This window comes from Lagenorhynchus albirostris, chromosome 13, assembly GCF_949774975.1.
Source record: "Lagenorhynchus albirostris chromosome 13, mLagAlb1.1, whole genome shotgun sequence".
NCBI classification, from domain to species: domain Eukaryota; kingdom Metazoa; phylum Chordata; class Mammalia; order Artiodactyla; family Delphinidae; genus Lagenorhynchus; species Lagenorhynchus albirostris.
The window spans coordinates 84,746,853-84,755,916 of NC_083107.1; positions in this window are offsets into that span (position 1 = coordinate 84,746,853).

The window sequence follows — 9,064 nt, forward strand, 5'->3', positions numbered from 1 at the left end:
CCCGGAGTTGCCCTTTATTCCCGTCCGCCCTCCAGCCGGGGCGCACGGCCCGCGGGGGGAGAGTGGGCGGTGGCGCCGAGTGGCACAAAGACGCGGGGAGCACAGGCTCGGCCCGAGCGCCCCCGCCTGGCGCGCAGCGCCCCCTGCCGCCCGCCCGCCGCGCCCCGCCCTGGGCCGCGCAGGCCCGCAGGGAAACCCGGTGCCCGAGGACCACCCGGACCTCACGCCGCCAAGAGGCACACAGGGCATGTCGTCCGGCGGCAGCCAGAAGACTGCCCCAGATGCCGATGCGCCGGGAAGAAACGATCAGCAAGACAGGAGAGAAATGGGTGATCCCAAAACACTCTTAGCGCGGGTGATACAAAGAGCACTGCCTCAGAGCAGATCGGGGCTCCCAGAACCTGGGCTCGATGCCCCGGCGTGTGGGGACATTGAGATGAAGGCTGAGGGCCTTTCCACGCCAGCGTCACGTGAAATGTCTTTGCATCCCACTACCTGATTGCTTGGACGGACGGAGAACTGGAGGCAACTTGTCTGGTCCTTCCTTCTGGGGATTCCCGAGATCCAGGCACAGCAGTTTACTTCCTATGCTTAGGGTTTCTAGCTTGTTAGAGCCAAAGATCTTTGAAGGTAGAATTTTCCTGTAAGATTTCTCTTTGCCACTCCCTCTAGTAGCTGGAAGTTGCACCAGTGCTAAATTATATGTCTCAGGCATGCGTATCTGAACAAAACCTATTGGTGCGTATGAAAGAATGCCTCCTTCAATAGACAGACTCTTTTCTCCAGAAGTATGGGAAACCCCACCACCATAGCTTTCTTCAACACGAATTCTAATGCCATCACCTACGGGCCCAGTGACCTTAAGCAAGTTACTTAACTTCTCTGTGCTTTGATTTTCTTATCTGAAAAATACAGATGGTCATCGAGATCTTGGCAGGGGTTAATAAGGCAAATATGCATAAAGCAATCTCAACATAACTGGAAAATTGTAAGGATTCCATAATCCTTAGCTGTTATTTGTCTCATTTTTCCCCAAACTACAAGATTCTTAACTATCTTGACACCACATCATTTGTCTTCCTCTACTACATAACCGTCTTTTTAAAAATCATAATCATAATAAATCTTCTCATCTACATTGAGAAGTTATTCCAGTAAATATTTTTCCTCCCCAAATATGAATGAGCACTTCTGATGTCTTTGTCTAATTCTTTGTACAAATGTCATCTTTCAAGGAAAAGGCACAATGGGAAGAATTCTAACAACACTTGGTTACTCCAGCCTCTCACCAGAAGATGAAAATGATTCTGCATAAAGGCCTGAGCTTCACAGAAAATAGATTCACCCCTTCTATACACTGGTTGTGGTACCAGGAATGTACTGGTGCAATACTGCTTATGAATGAATGATTAAATGAATGAAAGGATGACAGCAAATAGCAGGAAGGAGGATGAATGGGCCCATACTGAGATGCAGATGTTTGTATGGTTAGCAGGGGCATGGGAATGGGGATGGGGGGAGGGCTGGCAGGAAAAGGGCTGAGGTGCAAAGCCAACTTCTTACCCAACTGAGTCACTGAGTCCTTAAGCAGTGATGTGTGTGTGTGTGTGTGTGTGTGTGTGTGTGTGTGTGAGAGAGAGACTTCATTAGCATGTTTGTTTGTTTGCCTTTGTTAACATAAGTTTGTCCGGAAGATGGGGAAAAAGGACACCATCATTGACAATACAGTTTGCAGCAGGCCATACACTGCATCTCAAATGTCGTTTTTCTCTGTGAAGTCTTCCCAATCCATCACTGCTTTCCCCACCTCCAGGAGTCTGAAGTTGTATAATATGCTGATCATGGCATCTCTTAGACTTCATGCTTTGGATATTTACTGCCTGATTTTATTAGGTCGTGAGATTCTGTAGAACAGCAATGAAGTAATTTTGTATGGAATTTCCCAGAGGGCCTTGAGCATAGTAAGTGCTCAATAAATAAAGACTAGAGTCATCTGCTCTGAGCTGTGCCACTGAGCAACCTTCCTGGTTCTTTCCAATGTCTCTCAAGGTCACGTCCCCCCATCACTGGTTGGTTTTCTGTCCGACTGACCCTCTGCACAGGTCAGGGCTCTCAGCCATCTCACCCAGAGGTTTGTCAGGTCAAGATCACTTTAAAAAATACCCTTTGTTGCTAAGTGTTTGTGCCTGTGGGCAATGTGACTCATCATTCCCTCTCTGTACAAGCCCCTTTTTGATTACCTACTAAGGGCAAGATTCTGTGCTAGATGGTTACAGGCCAGGGAATCAGTGCCACAGTAAATAAATGGTCCAGAGGCTGGAGAAATGGAAGTCCATTATGAAGTTCCTCCTTTACATAGAAAACTGAGCGAAGCTCAAGATTCACACTGGTGGCTGAAAGCAGAACAATTTTAGACAATGGAGTTTGTATGAATTCATAGTCACACATTCTGAAAGTATAGAAAATTCACACTTCTTTAATTTTTAAAATTAACTTAAATTCAATTCCTTATTTCTAGAGCAGCAAGTAATCAGAATGCCAGTTGTTGTTCTATTTCTCTCTCCCTAGAGGCGCACAGGAATCTGGGGGATTTTACAGTGCTGAGATATGGGATGTAACCTGTCCTCTTCAGCCCATCACCCTGTCCATCCAGCAGTCCCTTCTCCAAGCCCTGCAGTCCCTTGCAAGCAGGCTGTGCTCAGCTTCTCTTCCAGGTACACAGGAAGCTGAGATGTTCCCCACCTCGCAGGGTGATGCCAAGTCTCTGCCGTTCTCAGGGCTTCTTGGGAAAGCTTTCATCGTCCCACCCCTGCCTCCCTTCCCACAAAGACCTCCTCTCTTTCCTTCCCAGCCTAGATGTCCCAAATAATCTCTTCCGCAGGTGGAGCATCCGCATAAGGAGCCGGGAGAGGCTGCTTCAGGCAGCTCTGCCTTCTGCTGTACAAAGACCCCTGGAGCCAGAAAAAGTGCAAGGCTCCAGGTATTTTCCCAGAACACGTGGAGAGAAAAATGCAAAAAAGCAAAACTGCCTTACCATCACAATAAAGTGTGTGGTCAAAAAAACAAAGCATGGGGCTTCCCTGGTGGCACAGTGGTTGAGAGTCCGCCTGCCGATGCAGAGGACACGGGTTCGTGCCCCGGTCCGGGAAAATCCTACATGCCGCGAAGCGGCTGGGCCCATGAGCCATGGCCGCTGAGCCTGCGCGTCCAGAGGCTGTGCTCCGCAACGGGAGAGGCCACAGCAGTGAGAGGCCCGTGTACCAAAAAAAAAAAAGCATGATAGCTTAAGGAAGAAAAACAGAACTTCAGGAAAGAAAGTACAAGTGAAGGGGAAATTCATCCTTGCAATCACTTAACAACAGCACTGCTAGGGGTGAATTGTGTCCCCCAAATTCATAGGTTGAAGTTCTAACCTCCACCACCTCCTGATATGACCTTATATGGAAATAGGGTTGTTGCAGATAAGGTCGTACTGGAGAACAGTGGGCCCTAATCCAATACAACTGGTGTCCTCATACAAAGGGTAAATTTTGAGACAGACAGGCACACAGGGAGGACGCCATGGGAACATGAAGGCAGAGATGAGGTGATGCCTCCACAAACTAAGCATCACCAAAGATTCCAGCTAAGCCCCAGAAGCTAGGAGAAGGCCTGGAACAGATTCTCCCTCTCAGCCCTCAGGAAGAACCGACCTGGCCGGTCCCTTAAGCTCAGACTTCTAGCCTCCAAAACTGTGAGAAAATAAATTTCTCTTGTTTAAGCCACTCAGCCCATAGTACTTTGTTTCAGCAGCCCTAGCACACTAATACAAGTAGCTAGAAAGTGCCCATGGGTGACTACGATTTAGAGAATAATTTCATAACAAAAATAAAAATGTCATACCAAAGTGATAAAGTACATGCTAATAAGCAAGGAGGTTACCATGTTAATAAAAAAGTAAAGATAGTTTTCTGGCACTCTCTCAGAAAGTAAAATCATTTTCTGTCTTGTTCACCACCAACCCCAACACAGTAAGAACAAGTTCTGGGCACTTAATAAATATTTGTCGAAAGAAACAGATAAATCTTGTCTTCCAGGACTCTCTGCTACCTTGTACTTCTATATGGCTCAGATGCAAAGGCCATAGGTTCTACGCAGACGTTTAGACCAGAGAGAAAGTTTAATCTCATCTTTTCATTTCACACATAGAAACACTGGGGTTTAAAGTGGCCCTTGAAGGTCCCAAGATCACTGCCAGTTGGTGACACCCGCGGTACTATTACTCAAGGTTCTTGGCTGATCCAGTTATTTTCATGTTTTATTATATTGCTTTTCTAGAACAATCAATGGGATCTGACCCTTGTGGCTTGACAGAATTTTAAAAGGCTTTTCCAGTTCTGAAGGAATGACTGTTATATTCAACATTAGATGGACTTAATTGTGGGCAGACATTTGATGCTCACTAAATATCTACGTACTTCCCCACATCTCCCAGCCCCTTGCAGGTAGGAGGGGGCATGTGACTCATTTTGTTCACCAGACTGTGCGCAGGACTGTCACTTCTGAGCTGAGGCAGAGAGAAGAATTTTAAGACCTCTAACTGGCCTGGCCTGGCCCCATCACATTGAGCACACAGCCACCTAGTGAGACGGTTGGACCCTACAGTGAAATCAGTCTGGGTTCCTGGGTTACCTCCTGTTAGGTAATTCTTCTGGTAATTCCCAGAAGAATGTACACTTGCACGTGTTAAGCTATGGAAACCTAGTCTACACTTACTAATGCCTTCATTCTAGACTTGCTGTCAAGTCACAGTAATTCACTGTGGGTCTTAAGGAGAGTCAATGTGCAGTCCCAGGTAAGCAGAATGAGTCATCAAGTCTTAGATGTGAGAGCACGTTTGAGGCAGGTGGCCAGGAGCCAGAGAATATGGGAACCTGGAAGGAATGGAGGTATCAGAGAGGCAGAAAGGCAACACCGTGAGGAAATCAGGCGAGAATCAGAACAGAGATTGTGGTGCCCGGAGCTCGTTCCTCATGCGTGTGGCCATGTGGTATAATGCCTTAAAGGTTTACAATACAGGCTGAGAGGGGAACAGGACATGAGCTCCGTCCAGTGGACAGGGTTTGGGTGAGATCTGACAGGTCGATGCAGCAGTGCCTTTGCACAGACCCGCCTATAGAACCTGCGCTCTTCCATCCTACCATGGAACCATGTTTCCAGGCAGCACTCACTCCCCAAGCTGCCTGGAGTGAGGGGGTGTTGACAGCTCACTTCCTGGGAATTCTCCTCTGCCAAAGGAAGCTGCCTCACCCAAATGTCTGGAGGCAGTGCTTCCAATCATCGGTCCATTGGGAGTTAAAGGCCTGCTCAACTGCATTAATTTGGCACAGTCCTGAAGGGTCCCAGCCAAGTCCCAACAGCTGAAGCTCTATCGCAACCTCCTCCCAGGCCCTCTTCTCCCCACTCCCTATGAGAGCCATTCAGAGAGCATTCCCTGCCAGGAAACATCCGAGGCAGAACCTGCCTCCCAGAGAGCCGACCCGGACATAGTGAACAGCGGGAAGAGCCCCAGCACAGCCACAGAGGGGAGAACAAGGACACATCAGCCGGGGTCAACTGGTTGGGCGAGGCAGCGGGTTTGTCTACCAGAAATGAGGGTGGAGGGTGGGTCCTGGACAGCCAGGATCCACGGGGCCTTGGGTACCACTTGTGGATGGACAGTTCTGAGGGACCATGGGAGTAAGAATAGAACCGTGGCTGCAAAGACCCTTTCTGGATCTAAACAGACCTGGAGACCCCTTTGGAGATTCTTGTTTCTGTTTGTTTCTAAGAACCATTTGATTTCTTTGTATTTAACTTTTATTCTGCTATGATTTTAAGGATACTTTATGTTAAGGAGATGATTCAATCTCTTTAAGTTCTCCAAGCCCGGACAAGCTGGGAAACTTCTCCTCATATTTCAGACCTCAGTTCACTGCTGTTGACTTTGGTGTCGTTAGGTCTTCAGCCTTTGGGCCTGACCCGAGCTCTCATGGTTTCCTCACTCTCGTGGTGTCCATGGCTCTGACACCATGGTTCCATGTTGGGATGAAAGAATGCAGCTTCCTCTTCCTCCGTCCCCATCCTGCATGTGTATGAAGGTCTGTATCAATTCTCTGTCTTCCCCTTTCCTCCCTGTCTTATTTCATACCTGTGTATGAATGCTGGATGCCAGGCTGTATTTCTGAGAACTTTTTCTTAACACAGGATCTCAGGGTAAGGCCACATCTCATTTCCCTGAAAGAAGATGCACATTTAGAACATCTAATCATCAAGAGAAGGCTCCACAGACTCAAGCAAACAAACAAATAACAACCAAGCAATACCTGGAGTTGCTGAGTCTGGGTGTCCCGGGAGGTGGGGAGGCAGAGGGAATACCCCCCTCCCAGAGCCTGGAGCCCAGGCGAGTCCTCCCCAGTGTTACCGACCGGTGGTCTCTGCCACGTGAGGGCAGCAGGAATGGCTTACCCGGCACGCAATCGGCCAGCACCTTGGTCTTGGACTTCCAGCCTCCAGAACTGTGAGAAATAAATGTCTGTTGTTTAAGGTGTATTATTATGGCCACCTGAGCTGATTGCAACAGGTCAGTTCAGTGCAAACAACACTTGAATAAAGTGACATCTGTGTTACGATGGAAGGAGTGACAAGGTATCCCTTGAGAAAATACACAGCTCCTGCTTCACACACACACACACACACACACACACACACACACACGTCTTGTGACTCCTCAGTAACAGCTTATGGGGAGGAATTCTTGGAAACTTATTACAACCCAAACTCCAAGAGAGAACTGGTAGAAGTCAGTCTATTCAGACATGGAACTAAGGGGGTTCAGGGTGACAGATCATAATTTATAATAAGAAATACATATTTGGTCTTCATCCTCATTCCTGGTGCAGAGCTCCTAAAACCCTTGGACTTTCCTAAGTGATGATATTACTAGGTTCTTGGATCACTTTAATCACTAGAAATTGATTAGAGGTCAGATGAGGAATTGAGGCAAGGCTTTATTGGGACTCATGCTACAGCAGGAGGGAGTGAAAAAAAGGAACAGGTTTCCTTGTTTGCTCCCCAGAGGGGGCGAGCTGGTCCCTTAAATGGGGTGGGGGGGCATAGATGGGTCCAGGAGGGGTGGCTTGGATGGTGTGCCCACCCCTTTGGTGGTGCCGTGTACAGGGGGCGTCCGCGTGCCGCAACTGAAAGATCCCACGTGCCTCAAGGAAGATACTGGAGTGCCACAGCTAAGACCCGGTGCAGCCTAAAAAAAAAAAAAAGGAATCAGGCAAGGACAAGCCGAGATGGCCCCAGGTTAAAAAATAAATCACTTTTGGGCAGTTCCCTGGATCCTCCTGGAATGAACTTGCGCAGAGAAGCTTTCTTTTCATTATCATATGTATATTTTCTAGATAAAGTGAATTCCCAGAGCACAAGTTGCACTCACATTCATAATCAAACATGTAAACAACTCAAAAACGAAATCCAGTGATTTTTTTTTTCAAATTAACTGCTTTTTTTAGAATACCATTGAATCTCTTCTCATCTTTTTGTGTGAATTGTTAAGAACTGGCTGTTCTCATTAAAGTGTAAGAATGCTAATTGGCTTTAAAACCCTTCATAAGATATTAGTGGAAAATAAAATTGAGTAAGAGCTCAATTCTATTAAAATTATGCATTACTGGACATATGCATGAAATTAATTAGCAGTTGCCTCTGGGTGATACAATTATGGGTAATTTTTATTTTTTTCATTTTGCTTTACTTTGTTTTTCAGATATTCTCCAAATGCATATTCTTTTTAGAATCATGGGGGGGAAAATGTGGTTAAAGTCTTTCTGGTCTTTCAAACCCAGCTCAATGGCATCTGAGTTGAAATTGCTATGTGGGTTTTCTGCATAATTTCCCATCCTTTTCCCCTGACTGGTACGACGTATGCCAGCAGTGGCTTGACACTGGGTTGTGTACTCCAGATGTGGCTGTCCGTGTCCCAGCCACGATGACAGAGGACCTTGGCTGCCCCTTGAGTCCCTTTCACTGTCTTCAAGCCCCTGGATTTGACCTCTGTCCTGCGGGCTGGAGCCCAGTGTTGGCCTGTATCCAGGATGGGAAAAGGTAGTGAGGCCTTATCCTTCTTGAAGAAGTGAGTGCTTGTAACCGGAGATCGAGTGCAAGTACATGTCTGGGAAATGCCACATGTCCGAGGAGGACGAGTCTGCGTCTGGAGGATGTGAGGTGGCCATTGGAGCTAGGGATGTGAAACTCTTAGCTCCCACAGCCAGGAAGCGGGTGGGAGGGAGAAACAGGCCGACAGGGGAAGCAGTGGCAGGGCCGGTCTGATGCATCTGAGGTGACTGAATAGACCGCTTGGAACTGGGTGCTCGGGGGGAGCTCTGCATGTCCTTGGACTCCAGGGTGCCAGACGCCTGCCCTTTGGACTGCTGACCAGGTCACACTCAGAATGGTGGTTCTACGACCACTCGTACCCTGGGCTGGTACTATTCCTGCTGCCTGTCTGCAGGAATTCATTCCTTCAGAAGGGATCAAGTTTTGGACACTGGGCCCCCAAGAGGCTGGCTTTTATTTTAGAACACAAGGAGTTTTTTCCCCAGGGGCTCACCTCTGCTCCATCTTGCTGCCCAGTGGGTTGGTTGAGATGTGCTTATTAATTATTGATAAGCTTCTTGCTTATCAAGAAGCTTGCCTTTAGCGAGGGTGGTTTGTAAAAGCATGTAATTACTTTAAAACACACACCAAGGAGAGACTTCATTACATTGACCCACTGAAAGTGAAGGTAATGTACAAAAAATACTTTAATGTATTATAACATCTTACAATACAACAGACCAGTAGTCAAGAGCATCATATATGGAGAAAAAATATACATATTTACATATATTTCTCTAAAATTAATAATGTCCTAAATATACTCAAAAAAAAAACCTTAAAATCTTATTGCATGATTAGTCTTCAACTAATCGCAGTGAATGAAACAGTCCTTTCAACAGAAGAGCAGCCTACGGGATGAATTATTGCCTGACGGCGCCTC